This window comes from Mobula birostris, chromosome 10 (genome assembly GCF_030028105.1).
Source record: "Mobula birostris isolate sMobBir1 chromosome 10, sMobBir1.hap1, whole genome shotgun sequence".
In the NCBI taxonomy this organism is placed as follows: domain Eukaryota; kingdom Metazoa; phylum Chordata; class Chondrichthyes; order Myliobatiformes; family Myliobatidae; genus Mobula; species Mobula birostris.
Window position 1 is genome coordinate 100,276,394 of NC_092379.1, and position 21,439 is coordinate 100,297,832.

The 21,439-nt window shown below is 38.5% G+C and overlaps 1 pseudogene; it reads right to left on the bottom strand.

Moving 5' to 3' along the window:
• Window positions 1-864: 864 nt before the first annotated feature.
• Window positions 865-20,421, bottom strand: LOC140203722 (craniofacial development protein 2-like; annotated as a pseudogene).
• Window positions 20,422-21,439: the final 1,018 nt, after the last annotated feature.

The window sequence follows — 21,439 nt, forward strand, 5'->3', positions numbered from 1 at the left end:
TGTGAATTTGCCTCTTCTTTTAAAACACAAGAGTTATTAAAGCTATTTTAATTGGAAAAATTCTGCCCCAGATTGGTATTCCATTTTCCATGATACTCTTAGGACCAGTTGGCCCACTATTTGTCTGCCTGCTCTATAAAAGAATTTTCCATTTGTCATACTGCCACGTTATTCCTTAAAGGCCCATCACTCATTTTTCATTTTGGATGCTTATGCTAATTCCTGATCAATTAATCTGAAATTTACATTCTTCATTCATTTTACACATTTCAGCATTTATCCTTCCCAGTTCTGGTTGAACAAATTACTTCACCCTAATGTTTTCCTTTACATATCCCTTCTTGGGAATTGGGATATAAACTGATCTTTTCCATCCAAAGGCCATTCTTAGGTTTTCTAGATCTGCTGGAAAATTGTATGCAACACCCTTACAGCATCACCTTTTAAGGTTTAAAACAATTCATCTGGAATCCTGTCATATCCTGCAGAATTATTGGCAGTATGTTTCTGTTACCTATTCGACTTCACTATCCAGAATATCTGGCTCTAAATCCATGAGGGAGTCATTGCTAGTATCTTCACTGTTGGGATCTTTCTGTACAATTCTTCTGTGTAATCCTGCCATCTCTTTTTGATCTCTTCTGCTTCTGCAAGTTCCTTTCCTTCTTTTTCTTTTACTATACTAATTTTTGCATAAAATGTTCCTTTGATTTCTCTAATCTTCTTGAATAGATCTTTTGTTTTTTTCCAATTCTGTTGACTTCTTGAGCTTCTTTCCACTGTTCCTTTAATTTCTCTCATCTTTCCTTGCTATCTTGAAATTTGCATTCAGTTGGAGGTATTTGTTCCAATCTCCATTGGCCTTCACTTCTCTTCACTGTTCAGCCACTTGTAGAGCCTCTGCAGAAAGCCATTTTGCTCTTTCTTTTTGTTTGCAATATTTTTTGTGGCCACCTCTTGTATAATACTCCTTACTTCTATCCATAGTTCTGGCTTTCTCTTAACCAGGTTTAATCCAATGAATCTGTTCTTCACCTCCATGGCATATCCTTGAGGGGTGCTAGCAACATCAAACTTTGCTGGTACGTTGGTTTTCCTGATGCTCTTCAGTTCCATTCTGAATATTGCAACAAGCAGCTCATGGTCTGAGCCACAATCTACTCCTGGTCTTGTTTTAGCTGACTGTATAGAGCTCTTCCATTGCTGATTGCAAAGAATATAGTTGATCTGGTTTCGGTGTTGACCGTCTGGTGATGTCCATGTATAGAGTCGCATCTTAGGCTGTTGGTAGAGGGCATTTGCTATGATCAGAGAGTTAATTTGGGAAAGCTCTACCAGTCAATGTCCTGCTTCATTCTGTACTCCAAGGCCAGAGTTGTCCATTTCTCCAAGTGTTCTGTGATTTCCAACTTTGGCATTCCTGTCTCCAATGATAAATGTAACATCATTTTTTGGTGTCATATCCAGGAGGTGCTGCTGTTCTTCATAAAATTGTACAATTTCATCCTCTTTGGCATCTGTGGTTGGAGCATAAACTTGGATCACTGTGATGTTGAAAGGCTTGCCTTGAAGTCGTATTGAAATCATTCTATCATTTTTTAGGGTTGTATCCAATAACTGATTTTGATACTCTTTTTTGACAAATAAAGCCACTCCATTCTTCCCAATTCCCAAGAAGGGAAACGTAAAGGAATGTTCAAATTACCAAACAATTTCACTAATTTCACATGCTAGCACGGTAATGCTAAAGATCATGCAAGCAAGACTGCAGCAACATATGGAACGAGAACCACCAGATGTACAAGCTGAGAAGAGGCAAAGGCACCAGAGACCAAATTGCTAACCTACGCTGGATAATGGAGAAATTGAGGGAATTCCAGAAAAGTATTTATCTATGTGTTATTGACTACTCTAAAGCCTTCAACAGAGTGGACCATAAGATATGGCAAATCCTTAAAGGAATGGGGTTACCTGGACATCTGATCTGCCTTATGAGAAACTTGTACAGAGTTCAAGAAGCAGAAGTTAGAACTGAACACAAAAAAACAAACTGGCTCAAGATTGGGAAAGGAGTACGACAAGGCTGCATACTGTCACCCTACTTATTTAATCCATGTGCTGAACACATCATGAGGAATGCTGGTCTAGAGAACTCAAATGTCGGAATCAAAATTGCTGGATGAAATATTAACCTCAGGTATGCAGATGATACTCCTCTAATGGCTGAAAGTGAGGAGGATCCATGGAAGCTTCTAATCAAAGTGAAAGAAAAAGTGCAAAAGATGGCTTGCTGCTCAATATTAAGAAAACCAAGATTATGTCGACCAGCCCTATTAACTCCGTGGTAATAAATGAAAAGGGAGTGGAAGCAGTGACAGATCTTGTCTTCCTCGGTTCTAAGATATCTATAGATGGTAACTGCAGCCACAAAATTAAACAGTGCTTACTTCTGGGGAGTGCAGCAATGGCAAATTTAGATAAAATACTGAAGATCGGAGACATAACATTGTCTACAAAGATCTGTACAGTCAAGTCGATGGTATTTCCAGTTGTGATGTACGGCTGTGAGAGCTGGACTATTAGTAAGGCTGAATGTCAAAGAATTGGCACGTTTGAACTTGGCTGCTGGAGGAGAGTGTTAAGAGTTCATTGGGCAGCAAGAAGATCCAACAAGTCAATACTTGAAGAAATACAGTCAGACTGCTCATTCGAAGGCTTGATATTGAGACAATATTTGATCACATCATGAGAAGACAGGATTCCTTAGAGAAGACTCTCATTAGGAAAAACAGAAGGTAAAAGAAGGAGAGGACAACAGAGGCTATGATGGATAGATAGTATTACTCAGACAATGCGTGTGACCTTGGGGGATCTTAGAGAGGCAGCTGGCGTACAGGAGTCCATGAGGTCACGAAGAGTCGGACTCAACTTAATGATTAAACAACAACGTTTTCCTCTGGTTTTGGCTTACTTGGTTTCACTATTACCAGACAACCTTAACCCACTGCAATTTGTTTACTGCAAAAATAGGTCTACAGCAGATGCCATCTCTCTGGCCTTCTGTTGTCTCCAGAGTTTCTGGATAATAAAGACAACTAAGTCAGACTATTTTTTATTGACTACAGCTCCACCTTCAACACTATAATTCCAAGCAAACTTGCCACTGAACTCCAGATCCTGGGAGGCAATACTTCCTTCTGCAACTGAATCCCTGGCTTCCTGACCAACAGACCACAATCAGTAAGGATAAACACAACACCTCCACCACAAGTATTCTAAACACTTGTGCTCCACAAAGATGCGTTGTCAGTTCCTCACTTAACTCCCTGTATGCCTGTGCGGCCAGATTTTGTCTAACTCCATCTACAAGTCTGCAACTGATGTCACAACAGTGGACTGTATTTCAAATAATGGTTAGTCAGAGTACAGGAAGGAGACAGAGAGCTTAGTAACATGGAGTCAAGGCAACAGCCTTTCCCTGAATGTTAGCAAAATAAAAGCTGATCCTTAACTTCAGAAAGGAGGAGGGGGGGTGCAAGTGCTCTTGTATACATCAACAGTGTTGAGGATGAGAAGGTGAGAGGATTGGAGTTTTCATGTTCCTTTGAGAGAACATCACCAATAGCCTGTCCTGGTCGAACTACATAGGTGCTATGGCAAAGAAATCTCACGAGCGCCTCGACTTCTAAAACAATTTGGCATATGCTGTTGACTCTTACTAATGGGAATGCGGAAAATGAAACTTTAGGGACGTACTGCACTTAACGGTTTTGTATGTTGTCAACCAGGTGCATGTAGTTTAGTGCTCTGTAGTTGCAAGAAAATTTTCAACAGCATTGCCTTCCATGCGATTTTCTCCAGCCCCACTAGAAGTTGTTCAAATTGACTGTCATTGATTTGTCGACCAATAAATATGCCTTCCTTAACCTTGCTGTCAATTATTCTGACTTGAATTATGAATTGAAATATTAAATATAGACAATTTAAAAAAATGGTGCATGATAGTGAAATTTCATGGTGATTTTCCTGATCAGCAGCCCAAAGTCCATAAGATACACCCAAAAGTATTCAGGAAGTAAAACCTTTATTGTCTAGTGCAATAAATATTCCATTTCTAAGAGGCACATTTAAGGTGTGTGGAGAGTTCTGAAATGTATAAAATGAGTCATGTAATCAAAAGCTACATGATTTGAGAGAACAGGATTTCAGAGTTATCTGGCAACAGGCATACATGTTGATGTTGTTTATTGCCAAAGTTGGTGCGGTCTTTCATAAATCCTATTGTGGTTATTATTCAAGTATGGAATTATTGAGTATGCCCACAAGATAATCAATCTCAGGGTTGGATATGGTGACATATGTACCTTGATAATAAATTTCCTTTGAACTTCGAACTTTATAGAAAATAGCTGGATGAGCTTTGCCAAAACCATGGAGATTATACACAGAAGCAAAAGAGACTGAAGTATATTAGTAGATTCAGTTACATTACTGGCCCAATTATAAAGTGATGTTGATATATCTTTAATATATTTGCCTCTATTTCAATAAAAGCATTAAAATTGCTAAATGGGTTATATTCTGATAATCTTTATTCCCAATTGTTTAATGATATCATCTTTCAGACACACAATATTTATTATCAAATAAACAGTGCCAATAACCTTTGTCATAAACTGTTAGCTTATTTAATTTACAATGTATTCTATATTTTTCAATAAATTATCCAATTTATCCACCAAGATAGCCTTTTATTGAAGTCTATTTAATATTGCATTCCAACTTGTTGTGCCTGCAGGAATAGAATTATTATGCGGATGAAACAGACTCCGACTTGTTGCTCTGTCAGTAAACCTCATCTCTTATTATATGATCAATAACCCTTACCGTGCTGAATAGACAATTATACAGATATGGTTTGTTTTGTGTCTAATTTCTTGCACTGAACCAGCTCAATTTGTTTATCATCTAAATTTAAACCCAATTTAAACTAGTGGCTATTTATTTATGGTTGTACCACTTACTTGCTAACCAGAACTTCTTGGACTGAGATAAGGCAGAAAGACAAACTGTACATGCCTTCAAGTATTGAACAGGTTGTGGCCCAGGTACCTAGAGATTTAACAAAATTCAATATCCCATCCAGTTGTGAAAGTGCCAAGGTCATTGTAAGTATACAAAATATAAGAATAAAGAGACAGAGAAAGGGTGTCTGAGATTAATAATCTCATTTCTTCTCCCTCATCCTATAATTTATGATTATTTACAAATCTATAAACTTTACAAGGCAGTGACAATTAAGATGTTTGGATTCTTAATGATCAAATAGCTGTTGAGATGTAAACCATTAAAAGAGAGCGTATAAATGCAAACAGCAAATAGAACAACTGACTGAGATCCCACTGTGTCTGGAGAACTTTTTGGTTACAGAAAAGCATTTCACTATGAACATTATATCCAACTCAGGCTGCCAAAACAGCCAAAAGTAAAAAGAGCAATTCAAAGAAATCAGAAAGCAATGGTAAACCTTGAAAATTATACCTTCCCACTTGACATGTCACCCAATGTGATCATGTAACAATGAAGTTTTATTGAAGGACTGCCTTGATATCTGGAGATTAACTCTTGCCTGTTCAGGTCAGGGCAGACTAAATATTTGTAACTTCACATTTGATCACAGGAAGTTTCAAATGCAACTAATAATGACATGCTTAGTTTTTACCTTAAAGGTAAGCTCCATCAATCATGAGGATATTGCATTTGGAATGGGTCATTTTGCCCGTCACCACATGCCATTCCTCACCAGATAATTGGCAGAATGATCCCTGAGAAAGTAGTATCTACATAGGCCATACCTCAAAGAACAGAAGGGTCAAATGAGAGGATGTTGTAGTGTCAGCTGGTACTTTAAGCTAAGTGCAATCTTCAGGTCTCAAGCAATGATATATCACCGATGGTTCCTTGTCACTAATAAATTTCTGTGCCACACTATTGCATGACTGGCATTACTTCTATCACCAGTCAGGTTTAAATGAAGATTGCGGAAAAGAAAAGCAATCACGTTCTTTTCTACCGTCATTATAATCTCCCCTTTCTTATGGCCAAAGTACATTTTTTGTTTCAGAAGAGGTGCTACAATTTTTGTATGTTTTACCATTTTTGGAACCATAGCCCTATTCTTCTCCATTGCTCAGTATTTACACCACAAGCTTATTTTCACTCATTTCATTTCATGCTCAATTTTACACGGCGTATCCTAAAGGGTTTGCATATGCAAAATGTCCTTCCTTATGTAAGTGCTGAAGCAAGACTGGATCCAGGGCAGAAATTTCTTCATGCATCAGGTCTTTCTGAACTTTGCCCCAGGCCTGAATAGAAAAGGTTCTTGGTATAATATTATTATAAATCCTGGATTCCCCATATGATTTCTAGAATAGAAAGAGCAAGACCTAGAGAATGACAGAAGATGCGGAACTTGTCACCTTGATTGACCTTGGACCTGAAATTTGAGGTGCAGAAAGTAAAGTAAGTCATGTTTCAACTATTTTGTTTTAGTTTAATGATGTCAATATATGCTTAACAAATAATTCTATGTATTTAATTATTTTTTTCCACTTTGAAAATATTTTATTTTTTGAGTTATATACCTATTTTTTTATCATTTCAAAAAGTTTCTGAATGTTAGAGACATTTATAAGCTATTATAATGATTCACTGCTTTTACAATAAGCAATGCCTCAGCCTTAGTTTCGCTCTCAGTGAAAACCTATCATGGGTGTTTTAGATTTGGGGGGAGTACCACATTGCCTCCTGAGACCCAATTATCATTCTGAACTTATGTTAATGGATTCAAAGGTTAGCGGGTCTGTGAGATTTACGCTCTTCACCTGGCCTACAGTATTTAATTGCAGGCAGAATTATAGCTGGATATACTACTTGGCATACACAAGACCAAACCTCCCAGAGCTCACCAAAATGTTGTCTGTGATTTCCCCCTGAATGGCCTATGCTTTAAAATGAGAATGCAGCCCAACTAATCATCATGCACATTATTGCTATAATCTGGGATCCAGATGTAGTTAATTGTATTTGTTATTAAATAAAAATGAGAAAAAGGCCGAGTCATTGAGCATGTAACCTCAAACCATAGCTTCACGTGTGTACATTAATCCTCCAGCATGCAAGTGGGTAAGTAGGAAAATTGATTGTTAGGTGTATTAACTACATCCAAGTAATCCATAAGAAGTGAGGGTATGCATTAGGTAAATGTAACTGAATGGTTTGAAAGCATTCTGGAGTTTTCTATTACAATATTTGCATGTTATTAAATATGATATTGGTACGTGGCCAAGTGGTTAAGGCTGAAGGTCGTGAGTTCGAGCCCCAGCCAAGGCAACGTATTGTGTCCTTGAGCAAGGCACTTAATCACACATTGCTCTGCGACGATACTGGTGCCAAGCGGTATGGGTCCTAATACCCTTCCATTGGACAATGTTGGACTCGTGGGGAGGGGAGACTTGCAGCATGGGCAACTGCTGGCCTTCCATACAACCTTGCCCAGGCCTGCGCCCTGGAGAGTGAAGACTTTCCAGCCGCAAATCCATGGTCTTGCAAGACTAACGGATGCCTTTAATTAATTAAATTGGTACAGGGGCACTGGGGGTAATGAATGATCTCATTTAGTCCACATTGTTTGATAAAAACATGTTAAGGAAATAAAACACAATGTGATGTTCTTAGAAATTATCAAATCTTTCTTCATGCCAGTTACAGAAACATTAAAGAGGTAATATTTATTGTGTAAGAACCTATTAATATAATATGATATTGGAACAAAAAGCAGCGTGGGCATGATGTTGGGGTTTAAAGGCACTCGGAGGGCAAAGCAAAGGGAAAATCAAGGGAACCAAAATACTCTGGAGTACCAATTCTTTCTGAGATCATATTTGAGAAGTTCCAAATAGAAAATGTAAATGGAATTTTGAGTTACATAATGTCAAAGAATGGGAATAAAGTATCCAGAGCACTGTAACATGCACAAAATGCTGGAAGAGCTCAGCAAGTTAGGCAGCATCTATGGACAAGAATAAACAGTCGATGTTTTGTGCTGAGACCCTTCATTAGACACAAAGGTCTTGGCCTGATGAGTACTCTCTGCCGAAAATGTCAACTGTTTATCCCACCTCCATAGATGCCTCCTGACTTAATAAGTTCTTCCAGCATTTTGTGTGTGTTGCTCAAGACTTCCAGCATCTACAGAATTTCTTGTGTCCAGAGCAGTGTACTTAGCATTAGAAAATAAAGTTAGCTTGCAAAGGTGATGACTAGCAAAACCAACATACAATACTCTTAGTTTTGAATTTGACAGGTTTACAGATGGAATAGCATTGTTCTTAAGTAGTATATTTAATGTATGCATATTGAGGATAAGCAATGAATTATACAAGTATCATGGGAAGTTGATGTAGTTACAGAAGAGAATTCCTTCATGGAAGAGTTTTGTGTGCTATATTTGATAGCATGTAGCATGATTTACAAGGGACTTGTAGTTGTTGTTGTTAAGTTCCGTTGAGTCATCGTCGATTCATGGCGACCCTATGGATAGTACAGTTGTCCATAGGGTTTTCATGGCAAGATACAGCAGTAGATTCCAAGCCTTTCTTCCATGCAGATACTGCTGCTGCCCAGGTTGGGATCTGGGCTGATTCAGTCTCAGGACACTCCAACTCAAAATCCTATGCTGATGCCTCTACACCACCAACTGGCCAACAACAACAAATCATATCTTATTACAATTATTATCACTCCAATTTTTGATAAATATTAGAATGGCACTTTCTTAAATAATGATTCTATGTAAACTAAATGTATCTGATAAAGAACATCCCAGACTTTGTTAGACCAAATCGCAGCATGTTAGTTATTCAGATACATATACTGTATTTGTACCATTTTGATTTTAAATAAAATCTGACACAAGCTGCTGGAGTTGTGACCTGAAAAAGACGCAGAGGGAGCAAACCACATCTAGGAGCAAGGTGAACAATGGAAAATATTATTGAAGAACTGAAAAGTGCACACAATGAATGTAAATGAGAATGAATTAGAACAGGTAAATTCAATAGCAAAATTGATATCAAAAGGAAAATAGAGAGGATGGATAAAAATGAAGTAAAAAGAAAAGTTAATGAGAAAGAAAAACAAAATAAACATTGAAATACAGTATTTCATTATAAAAATGTTCTTTACTCATTGCCAACTTCAAGGAGTGTTTTTCCTTACTTACAATAGTTAATATTCCAGGTTGTGGATTATGATTGATAGCCATTAACATTTATTGAGGGCTAGCCTTCATGCTTTGCATTTAGTGACACGTTCAGGCACAAATGAAAAGAAAATGAAGAGCAAGCTTTCATTTCTAAGAGGTGAATGGTGGAACAAAGTACACCAATCAGGAACTTGCGGCCATTTGCAATTCACAAGTTATATCATTCCTACCACTATTATTGGCTAATTTCCTTGTTACTTGTAGCATTTGCACCTACGCCACTGTTATTTTAAGTTCTGGAATTCACATTTCTATCTTAACTAACTTGCCTTATCCCAATGTACAAAACAATACAAAATTGTATCAGATTCCTAAAAAGACCAAGGTGATCAACAAAGGAAGGAATCATACTGTAAAACTGATTAATACCTCCATCCAGTAACTCCACCATGATGTTAATAGTTCCTGTCAGTAACCTTGTGTCACTTTATGGACATACTGTACAATTAATCAATGTATATAAACTAGCTTATGCATTTCTATTTATTGTGTATTTTTTGGAATTATCATGTTTTTTATCTTGTTTTTTTGTGCCGCATCAGATATGGAGTAAAAATATTTTGTTCTCCTTTACACTACTGTACAGGAAATGACATAAAACCATCTTGAATCTTGAGAGCTTAAGATAAGTAATGCCACCAGGGAAATAGTATTTTGCAAACTAATAGGATGGGCCACTTGCATTTTGGTTGAAGAGGTAGTGGATATGTCATAATTTGAATAAAATCACTGTAGAGACACTGACGCCAGTGGATATAAAAGTGTTTACTCAACAAAAATGAGCAAAAGACATCATACTGAGATACTCTTGGAAGAAGAGGCCTGCTTGACCCAATATTACATGAGATTTTATATGCTAAAAATCAAAGTTAACAGCCAGACAATTCTATAGTTATAATGTGTCTACAATACTTCCTTGAATTACATATAGCTTTTTTTCGCAAGTGAATGTTAATCAGCATTGTCTGGTTTGCTATCAAACTCCCAGTCTGCAGCTCCAGAAATACCATTGTTCAGGACTGCATTTTAAATTCAATCTACAATCCATGTTCAGGTCTGAAGGCTGGCTGCTATTGAAATTAATATTTGATACATACCATTACTCCAGAATACACCCTAGCAGACACATTAGTTGTGGTAATTTAAAATTATCTCAACGTTCATGAAGTTCCATGATGTTCATGAAAAATGGAAAATAGCAAATAGTCATAGTCATACTTTATTGATCCCGAGGGAAATTGGATTTTGTTACAGTTGCACCAACCAAGAATAGAGTATAAATATAGCAATATAAAACCATAAAAAATTAGATAATAATATGTAAATTATGCCAGGAAATAAGTCCAGGACCAGCCTATTGGCTCAGAGTGTCTGACCCTCCAAGGGAGGAGTTGTAAAGTTTGATGGCCACAGGCAGGAATGACTTCCTATGACGCTTAGTGTTGAATCTCGGCGGAATGAGTCTCTGGCTGAATGTACTCCTGTGCCCAACCAGTACATTATGTAGTGGATGAGAGATATTGTCCAAAATAGCATGCAACTTGGACAGCATCCTCTTTTCAGACACCACCATCAGACCGTCAAATGTGATGGTCCTGTCTAAGAAAAGAAGTGAAAATACAAGAGGAATATATTGAAATCTCTGTGAAAAAGGTCATAGCAGAACACTTAAAATAGCATGATATGATCAGATAGGGTCAGCGTGGCTCTACAAAGGGACATTATTTAACAAATGGTTTAGGATTCTGAAGAATATACTGAGCAGGTTGGCTAAAAGGAAGCAAATTAATGTAACACACATCAAAGTTGCTGGTGAACGCAGCAGGCCAGGCAACATCTCTAGGAAGAGGTACAGTCGACGTTTCAGGCCGAGACCCTTCAACTTTGATGTGTGTTGTTTGAATTTCTAGCATCTGCAGAATTCCTGTTGTTAGCAAATTAATGAAATGCATTTGGATTTTCAAAGGGCAATCAGCAGATGCATCATAAAATGTGAGGTGTTACGGGGCTGAAAGTAAATTATTAGCATGGAATATATTGGTTAAGGAACAGAAATTAGAGTAGAAAGAATCAGGTTATTTTCAAAATGCAAGCTATAAATAACTGGGTGCTTCAGGGAAAATTGCTTGCAATGAAGCTACTTACATTTTATTTGAGGATCAAGTAAATTCCATCATTGGTAATTACATTTGGTTTATTATTGTCACATGTTTCTCAGAATACAGTGAAAACCCTTTGTTAGCATACCATCCAGACAGATCATTCCAAACATAAATGTATCAAAATAGTACAAAAGGGAAAAAAAGTGCAGAATATAGTTTGGCAGTTAGAGAGAAGGTACAGTGCAGGTAAACAAGTAAAGAACAAGCCCATGATGAGGTAGATAGGGAGATCAAGAGTTCACCTTCCTCATATAAAAGATTCATTCAAAAAGCTTATCACTGTGGGCAAAAAGCTGTATTGAGCATGGTGATAGATGATGTCAAGTTTTTGTATATTCTACCCAATGGCAATGAGAAGGATCCTTGATTATGATGGCTTCTTTCCTGCATTCCTGAAGCAAAGAGAAGTATAGATGAAGGCAAATGGAGAGGAGACTGTTTTGTTTTGATAGATTGGACTAGGCTCATAACTCTCTTCAATTCCTCATGCCTTGGGCACAGCAGGTGCCATGCCAAGCTGTGATGCATTCAGATAAGTTCTTTTCGATGGAGCATCTATAAATATTAGTGAGAATCATCAGAGAACAGCTGAATTTCCTTAGATTTCAAGGAATTCAAGTCACTGGAGTCCTTTCTTGGTCTTAATCTCCATGTGGTTCGACGAGGACAAATTTATAGTGATAGTTACACCTTGGAATCTGAAGCTCTCCATCCCTCTCTCAGCACTGATGATACAGAAAGGGGCGTGTAACCAGGCACACTTCCTGAAGTCACTGACCAGCTTGAAAATGATGAATTATCAAGTAAATGATGGAACTTGAATTGTTGATGTTACAAAGATAGGTTGGAAAATAAACCAGTTGAGCATGCACACAAAAAAAACAATAGAATGTAGAAATGTGATGCTCTCCATTTAAGTAGGAAGAATAGAAAAATAGAATATTAATTAGAGAAAACGAGGCTATTTAATGTACACATTCAGGAAAATTGGAGTGACTTTGTATAGTACAACACAATATTAGCATTAAGGAACAGCAATTAATTTTGAAAGCAAAAGGAATGTTGCCATTGTTTATAAAAAATGGAACAGAAGAGTCATGATCTCCTGCTGTGGGAGATTCTCACATGACAGGGTAGATTTTGTGACCATGATTTAAGACTGAAGAAGGGTCTCGGCCCGAAACGTTGACTATCTATTTATTTCCATGGATGCTGCCTGACCTGTTAAGTTCCTCCAGAATTTTGAGTGTGTTGTTTTGGAATTCCAATATCTGCATATTTTCTGGTGTGCAAGTGTATAAATTGCCCTAAGACCATAAGATACAGGAGCAGAATTAGGCCATTGGGCCTATTGAGTCTGCTCTGCTAATTCATCATGGCTGATCCATTTCCCCATTAGTTCCAATTTCCTTTCTTCTTCCCATAACCGTTCATGCCTAGACTAATCAAGAATCTATCAATGTCTGCCAATATACTCAATAACTTGCCTTCCACAGCCACCCATGGCAAAGAATTCCACAAATTCACCACTCTGGCTAAAGAAATTCCTCCCCTCAATTCTGTTCTAAATGGTCTTCCCTCTATTCCGAGGATGTGTCCCCAACTCTTAAAATCCCTCATCCTCGAAAACATCCTCTCCACATCCACTCCAACAAGGTCTTCCAACATTTGATGGGTTTCAATGAGATCCCTCTTCATTCTTCTGAATTCCATTGTGTACAGGTCAAGAGCCATCAATTGATCCTCATATGGTAACCTTTTCATTCCCAGAAATATCATCTTGAACCTCGTCTGAACACTTTACAATGTCAGCACATCCTTCCTTAGATAAGGGGCTCAAAACTACCCACAATACTCCAAAGGAGACCTTACCAGTTCCTCATAAAGCCTCAACATTACATCCTTGCTTTTATATTCTAGATCTCTCAAATTGAATCTGTACCTGCCAAAATTAAGAGATATGAAAAGTGAGTTTATTAAAACAGATAATACTCTGAGAGGACTTGATACAACAGTTTCTGTGACCAACAATTTCCCTTGCCAAGTTTGGTGGAGACATATGAGGGACATAGAATAAAGGGGTTGGCCACTGGCAATACAGATAAGGAGGCACTTCAGAGGATTCTCTTGGAATTTTTCTCCCCCTCGAAATGTAAAGGCAAACAGATCACCTTCTCACTGTCTCTGCCCCAAACTGTTTCTTCTGGAATATATTTGAAAATTGAATATTTCTATGTAGGGACAGTTACAACACAGAAAGCATGCTGCATTCATTGAACAAATTTGAAAACAAACTTAGCATTTTGTTACTGAATGGTCAATTGTTGATATTTCCACATAAACTATCTCTATTAACAACGTGATTCTCATTTCTAAAATTGAAGCAGCTGTCACTAAATTCTTTTGTAGTTGTCATTCTCAGTGGTTAATTGTCAAATAATGTTTCTAGTGTTTAATAAATGAGGAGCCTACATGAAATGGAACAATTGTCCATGCTCTGAATCCAATGTCGTCAATAAGATGTCCCTGTTGAGGTATGTTATGGTTCAAACAGAGAATAACGATATCTGTTTGTGTTCCAGTTTCTGTGTAATTACATTCATCTTAGCAATTACCCTTTGTGAATTTTTATGCCACACATTAGCATCCCTTGTGAATTCTGGCAATAAAATTACTGTACCAGTTTAACACTAATTAATATATAATTATTTTCAGGTTCGTGATCATTAAGAACATAGTCAATCTCATTTAATACAAGATCCTAGCAACCAATAGAAAGAGGGAGAGGCACTTAATTGTCTACTTTCAGGACATTTTAATCTGAAATAAATAATGATATATCTAACCTCAACTGTTTGGACAGCATCAGTGTCCTGATGTGACTGTGAAGTCACAGAGTCATAAAAGATAGAAACTGGCCCTTCAGCCCATCTGGCTCATGCCAACCAAGGTGTCCCATCCAAGCTAGTCCTATTGGACAACATTCGGCCTATAACCTTCTTAGCCTTTCCAATCCATGCACCTGACCAACAGTGTTTAGAAGTTATAGGAAGCAGAAACAGGTTCATCATTTAATCTTTTTTTTAAAAAAAATCAGAATATGGATAAATTAAAGGCAAAGAGGTTTACAAAAGCAATGTAAATGAGGGATGGGTGAGGACTGGTAGAAGCAAGAAAGAAAGGAAGGCGTATGAGAGGAGAATTAAAGTCGAAGAGAAGGTAGCTAAATAAAAACAGAAAACACAAAATGCTCGGCAAGACAAGCCATGTATGAAGAAAGAGAAACAGAGTTTACTCTTCAGGTTGAACATCCATTGTCAGAACAGTAAGGGAGAGGAAAGAAGCCTGTAAAGCTGAGGGGAAGTTGGGGGAGGGTGGTGATACCTCTGATCGGATAAGCACACACAAAATTCTCAAGGAACTCAGCAGGCCAGTCAGATTCTATGGAAAAGAGTAAAGAGTCGATGTATCGGGCCAAGATCTTTCAGCAATTCCTGATTAATGTGTGAAAGGGAGATATTAGAGCATGACAACATAGGCAAAATAACATAGTCAAAAGAATATCAGAGTTGCAAAATGCAAAGGAGTATGACATGCTGAACCAGTGAGACTTAGCATGTCCTCAAATCCCAGAGGAAAAAGAAAAAGGGAAAAAAAAACATACAAGTTGAGCCAATGTCATAGTTGGATGATTGATGCACACCAAGGAATTAAGTTGCCTGAAGTTGAATTATTCAATATTAAGGCTAGAAGGCTGCAAAATGCTTGGTGTGCATCACCAAGCAAGTTCAGATTGGTTTTGCCATCTTCTGAACTCAGTATTGAATCCTACAACTACAAGTCAGTGATTGTTCATCTTATATCACTTATCCATCTGTGACATTGTCTCAGCTTGCTTGTTGTTTGTTCCTCCTTTCTTCATTTCCCAAATCACTATCAGAAGATTTAAAAACCCAAAACTCAACACAGCATCGGTAGGGGTTTTTGCATTGCTGTAGAATAATTTAAGTTACAGGATTAAAGTCTCTAAATAAAATGTGTGATCTTAGGAGGAGATGATGGGTGGAAAGAGTGACTAAGACCCAGCATTATGCCACTAACCAGAACATGCATTGCTTCTACTGCCCCATCAAGACCATTTCCACCCAAAGCAAGGACACATTTACAATTGTTTGTCAGCCATTTTGGATTAGCAGTTTACCATATCTACAACTCTGAGACCAGTCATCCATCCAGGCACCCTACTCTAACTTTCGTCACAGCTAGAGATTTCAAGGCAGGTCATGCAATACTTTGGAGATTAATGTAAAGTTTATTTCAAAACATGAGATCTTTTCATTAATTTCTGGCCCATGAGAATTCAAATTAGATAAGGAGCAACTGTGAAGGTGCTGAGCACATCAGGGGAATGCAAAGATTAAATAAAAATGGCAAAAGTAGTCCTGAATTTTTCAAACAATTCACAGTAGTGTAGTGATTTGCACAACACTATTAGAGCTTGGGGCATCAGAGTTTGAAGTTCAATCCTGGCATCTTCTGTAAGGAGTCTCTGTACATCCTCCCCATGGAATGCGTGGGTTTTCTCTGGGACTTCCGATTTCTTCCCATGGTCCACGGTCTGGGTAGGTTAAATGATCATTGGAAATTGTCCTGTGATTAGGTTAGAGTTAATCAGGGTTGTCTGGGGTTGCTGGGCGGAGCAGTTCTAAATAAGCAAATAAATAACATACCTACCCATCAAATATCTCCCTCCCAGCCTGCAGTTCCCACAGGCACCTTAAAATTCACAAAAATGGAGTGGAAGCAAATTATCTTTGACCCTGGAGAGAATTCTGCAAAAGATTCAGCTGTACTTCAGCAGGGTCCTGATTAGCTGTCAGGTTCTGATGTGACTGTGAGAGATCAGAGATTATAATTGAAATAAGGTCCTTCTACTCACAGGTCATCATTACTGCTGACAGCAATTGCAGGCACTGTGAGTTTTTAAATTGGAGCATTTTCACACCTCATTACCTACAGTAAGTGCTTCAGTGCTATGAGTCGGTGCTGAAGGATCAGCACCTTTCCATTTTTATTACAATACTCCAGGCTTTTTAAGAGATAAGTTTTACATTGATGTTTTAATGCCAAGAGACTGACACTAGAAACATATCACTGAATGTTTGTGATACATTTATTCAGTGATGTGTCTTCACCCTTTGGTGGGCCACAGAACTTGTGTCACTTCTATGTACCTTGTCTCACGTGGCTGTACAGCATGAATACAAAGCAACTCAAATAAGTACTGCCATTAGGAAAGACTACCAGAAAAGAATCCAAGGTCCAACTCCATCACTGTGTGGAAATCAATAAAAACTATTGATGCCGGAAATCTAAAACAAAATCAGAAAATGTTGGAAATGTTCAGCAGGTCAGGCTGTATCTGTAGGAGAAAGCACAGTCAAAACATCAGGGCGAGACCCTGAGCAGGAGATAAAAATAATCTTGTCCAGCTGCAGAGAGAGTGGGGCTGGGGAGTGTCTCTGATGTGGTAACATCAGAAGTGTTAATATTAAAATGTTATCTCTGCAATTGGGAGAATTGCAAATGAGGAGATACGGTTGCAGGATTGAGGGGTGGTCATTTAAAACTGAGATACAGTGTATGGGAACATTTTATTGCAAAAGGTGGTGAATTTCAAAAGTAGGGGCCCCAACACCATTATTTGTGAAGCATCACGTATTGCATCTTAATGAGCAGGAAAACATCCATTTGGGTGTTCAGTAAGGCCTTTGACAAGGTCCCGCAAGGGAGGTTAATTAGGAAAATTCAGTTGCTAGGTATACATGGAGAGGTGGTAAATTGGATTAGACATTGGCTCAATGGAAGAAGCCAAAGAGTGGTAGTAGAGAATTGCTTCTCAGAGTGGAGGCCTGTGACTAGTGGTGTGCCACAGGGATCAGTGCTAGGTCCAATGTTATTTGTCATCTATATCAATGATCTGGATGATAATGTGGTAAATTGGATCAGCAAATTTGCTGATGATACAAAGATTGGAGGTGTAGTAGACAGTGAGGAAGGTTTTCAGAGCCTGCAGAGGGACTTGGACCAGCTGGAAAAATGGGTTGAAAAATGGCAGATGGATTTTAATACAGACAAGTGTGAGGTATTGCATGTTGGAAGGACAAACCAAGGTAGAATATACAGGGTTAATGGTAAGGCACTGAGGAGTGCAGTAGAACAGAGGGATCTGGGAATACGGATACAAAATTCCCTAAAAGTGGCGTCACAGGGTTGTAAAGAGAGCTTTTGGTATATTGGCCTTTATTAATTGAAGTATTGAGTATAAGAGCTGGAATGTTATGATGAGGTTGTATAAGGCATTGGTGAGGCCGAATCTGGAGTATTGTGTTCAGTTTTGGTCACCAAATTACAGGAAGGATATAAATAAGGTTGAAAGAGTGCAGAGAAGGTTTACAAGGATGTTGCCGGGACTTGAGAATCTCGGTTGCAGAGAAAGGTTGAATAGGTTAGGACTTTATTCCCTGGAGCATAGAAGAATGAGGGGAGATTTGATAGAGGTATATAAAATTATGATGGGTATCGATAGAGTGAATGCAAGCAGGCTTTTTCCACTGAGGCAAGGGGAGAAAAAAAACCAGAGGACATGGGTTAAGGGTAAGGGGGGAAAAGTTTAAAGGGAACATTAGGGGGGGCTTCTTCACACAGAGAGTGGTGGGAGTATGGAATGAGCTGCCAGATGAGGTGGTAAATGCGGGTTCTTTTTTTAACATTTAAGAATAAATTGGACAGATACATTCATGGGAGATGTATGGAGGGATATGGTCCATGTGCAGGTCAGAGGGACTAGGCAGAAAATGGTTCGGCACAGTCAAGAAGGGCCAAAAGGCCTGTTTCTGTGCTGTAGTTTCTATGGTTTCTATCTTTTGTTTCCATTTATTGTATTGGCCAATTGTCCATCTATTCCAAAATGCTACATCCTGTACCATTACCTTTTATTTTCTGCAATCTTTCTTCAATGGGACACCTTTCAAATACATTCTGGAAATCCAAACATACATATCCTCAGCTCCCTTTTATCCCAAGTACCCTACATACAGAGGTCCGATAAATTGATTAAAGATGATTTTTTTTCACAAAACCATGCTGATATTGCCTGCGCAAACAAGAGGAGTACCCCATCCGCTATTTATTTTTATACACACATTCTTTCTCTCACTCTCCTTTCTCTCCCTCTATCCCTCTCACTATACCCCTTGCCCATCCTCTGGGTACCCCCCCCCCTTCTCCCTGGGCATCCTGTCCCATGATCGTCTCATATCCCCTTTGCCAATCACCTGTCCAGCTCTTGGCTCCATCCCTCCCCCTCCTATCACTTTGGATCTCCCCCTCCCCCTCTCAAATCTCTTACTAACTCTTCCTTCAGTTAGTCCTGACGAAGGGTCTCGGCCTGAAACGTTGACTGTACCTCTTCCTAGAGATGCTGCTGGCCTGCTGCGTTCACCAGCAACTTTGATGTGTGTTGCCTGATAAGCTTCATTTTATATGTGCCCTGCTATAACATCTTTTGTATACATTTTTAATAATTTACCAATGAAATCAAAGCAAATGGTCAGGTATTTCTCGGTTTCTGTTCCTCATCCATTCTCCTACCTCCTCTACATCAAGAAGAATTTACAATGGCCAATTAAACTATCAGATATTTCCATAGTTAGGTAGATACTGGTCATGTTAACAGCTGGATTCTTTTTCCCAGGGTTGAAATGTCAAATACCAGAGGGCATGCATTTAAGGTGAGAGGCAAGTTCAAAGAGATGCGCAGGATAATTTTTTTTTATAGAGAGTGATAGGCTGTCTGGCATGCTCAGGCAAGGTTGGTAATGAAGTTAAGTACAATATTGGCATTTAAGAGACTTTTAGATAGAAATGTGAATGTGCAGGTTGTGAACAACATGTTGACAGAAGGCCTGTTCCTGAGGCAATTCTATGTTCTATTTACTATGTTCTGATATCCAATGTCAAGCTTACTTGGAACCATTTACCTAAACATCACTCTGTCTTATTTCTCTTGCCATAAACTCTTCTAATCTCTTTGTGACAGCTGTAGAGTAGTTTGCATCTTCTCCCACCAGCTGCATCCCATAGTTCCATACTAACATGTAGGAGCAGTGTCCTGATCTATCCCTGTTAGAAATCTCACTTCCTTATTAATTACCTTCTCTATCTCATTCTTACCATAATTCTCTCAAAGTAAATTTATTATCATGGTATGCACGTCACCATATATTGTGCTAAGATTCATTTTCTCACAGGCATTCACAGTAGAACAAAGAAATGCATTAGAATCAATGAAAAACTACACACAAGGACTAACAAACAGCCAAAATAACACAAACTGGGTAAGTACAGAAGGTAATAATAACAAATAAACAAATACAGAATACTGAGAACATGAGTCCTTGAAAGTGAGTCCATAGGTTGTGTTGAGTTCAATACAGTTCAATGTTGAGCCAAGTGAAGTTATCCACGCTGGTTGAGGAGCCTGATGGTTGAACATTAATAAATGTTCCTGAACTTAATGGCTAAGGCTCCTGTACCTCCTTTCTGATGACAGCAGCGAGAGGTGAGGATGGCCCCTCTGGGGTTCCTCAATGATTAATACTGGTTTCCTGTATATGTATTGAATGCTGACTGGAGGGCTTTTCCTCCAAACGACTGGGCTGTACCCACTAGTGTTTGTAGACTTATCCATTCTTGTGCATTTGTGTTGCCAAGCCAGAATTCAATCAGTTGGGATACTCTCCTCTGTGCATCTGTCGAAGTTTGTCAAAGGTTTAGATGATGTGCCAAGTCTGCACAAACTTTTCAGAAAATAAAGGCACTGCTGTGTCCTCTTTGAAATGACACTTACCTGCTGGTCCCAGGATACATCCTCTGTTATGGTAACACTAAGGCACTTAAAGTTACAGACCTTCTCTACCCCCAATCCCCTATTGAGGACTATCTTATGGACACCCAGTTTCTTCCTCCAGTTATCAATAATCATCTATTTGACTTTACTGATGTTGAGTAAGAAGTTTTTGTTGAGGCACCATTCAACCATTTTTTCAGTCTCCCTGCTAAGTGTCAATTCATCACCACCTTTGATTCAGCCAACAATAGTGGTACATAAGCAAACTCAAATATGGCAATAGAGCTGTACTTACCCTCACAGTCATAAATATAAAGCGAGTAGAGCAGGGAGCTAAGCACAGCCTCCTAGTGCTTCTGTGCTGATAGTGATTGTAGAGGAGATGCTGTTGACAATCCCTACCAACTGTGGTCCGTAAGTGAAGACTTCCTGCCCTCCTATCTCCTTCTGAAAGTATCCAGTCAGATTTCAACCCATTGGTCAGCTGGATCAAGTCAATGCCTCTTTGCTAGGTGCCTCATCATTGGAAAGGAGTCAACCAATAAGAGCACTTATTGATGGGTCTGGGGTACAACTCACTTTTCCATCAGATAAATAGCTCAGAGAACAGTCACACCTCTTCCATTATCCATAGAGAGTTCATCCAGCAAGGGCAGGATTAATCGACCGCTGGAACATTGAACAAGTGGTGCCATTACATATAAACTAATTACCTTAGAAATCAAGCAACAACAAGCCCGTGATTGGCAGTGTTAACCTTTAACAAATGATGTTTTTTACTTCAGTTAAAAGCATGAAGCATTACATAAAAGCACCTAAGCCTGGGTTGTATTGAGCCTAGGAACCAGCTGTTCTGTAATAAACACTTCAATTGTTCTGCTTTATCTGACACTTAGTATGCCAGGGGGAATATTTTTTTGACAGTATAAAAGCATTGTGTCTCACTCTGATTTTTGTGTGACAAAAATAGATCACCAACATTCACACAATTCTGCCTGACAAAATGATTAAAATTATTGATAAATATGTTGTAAATTT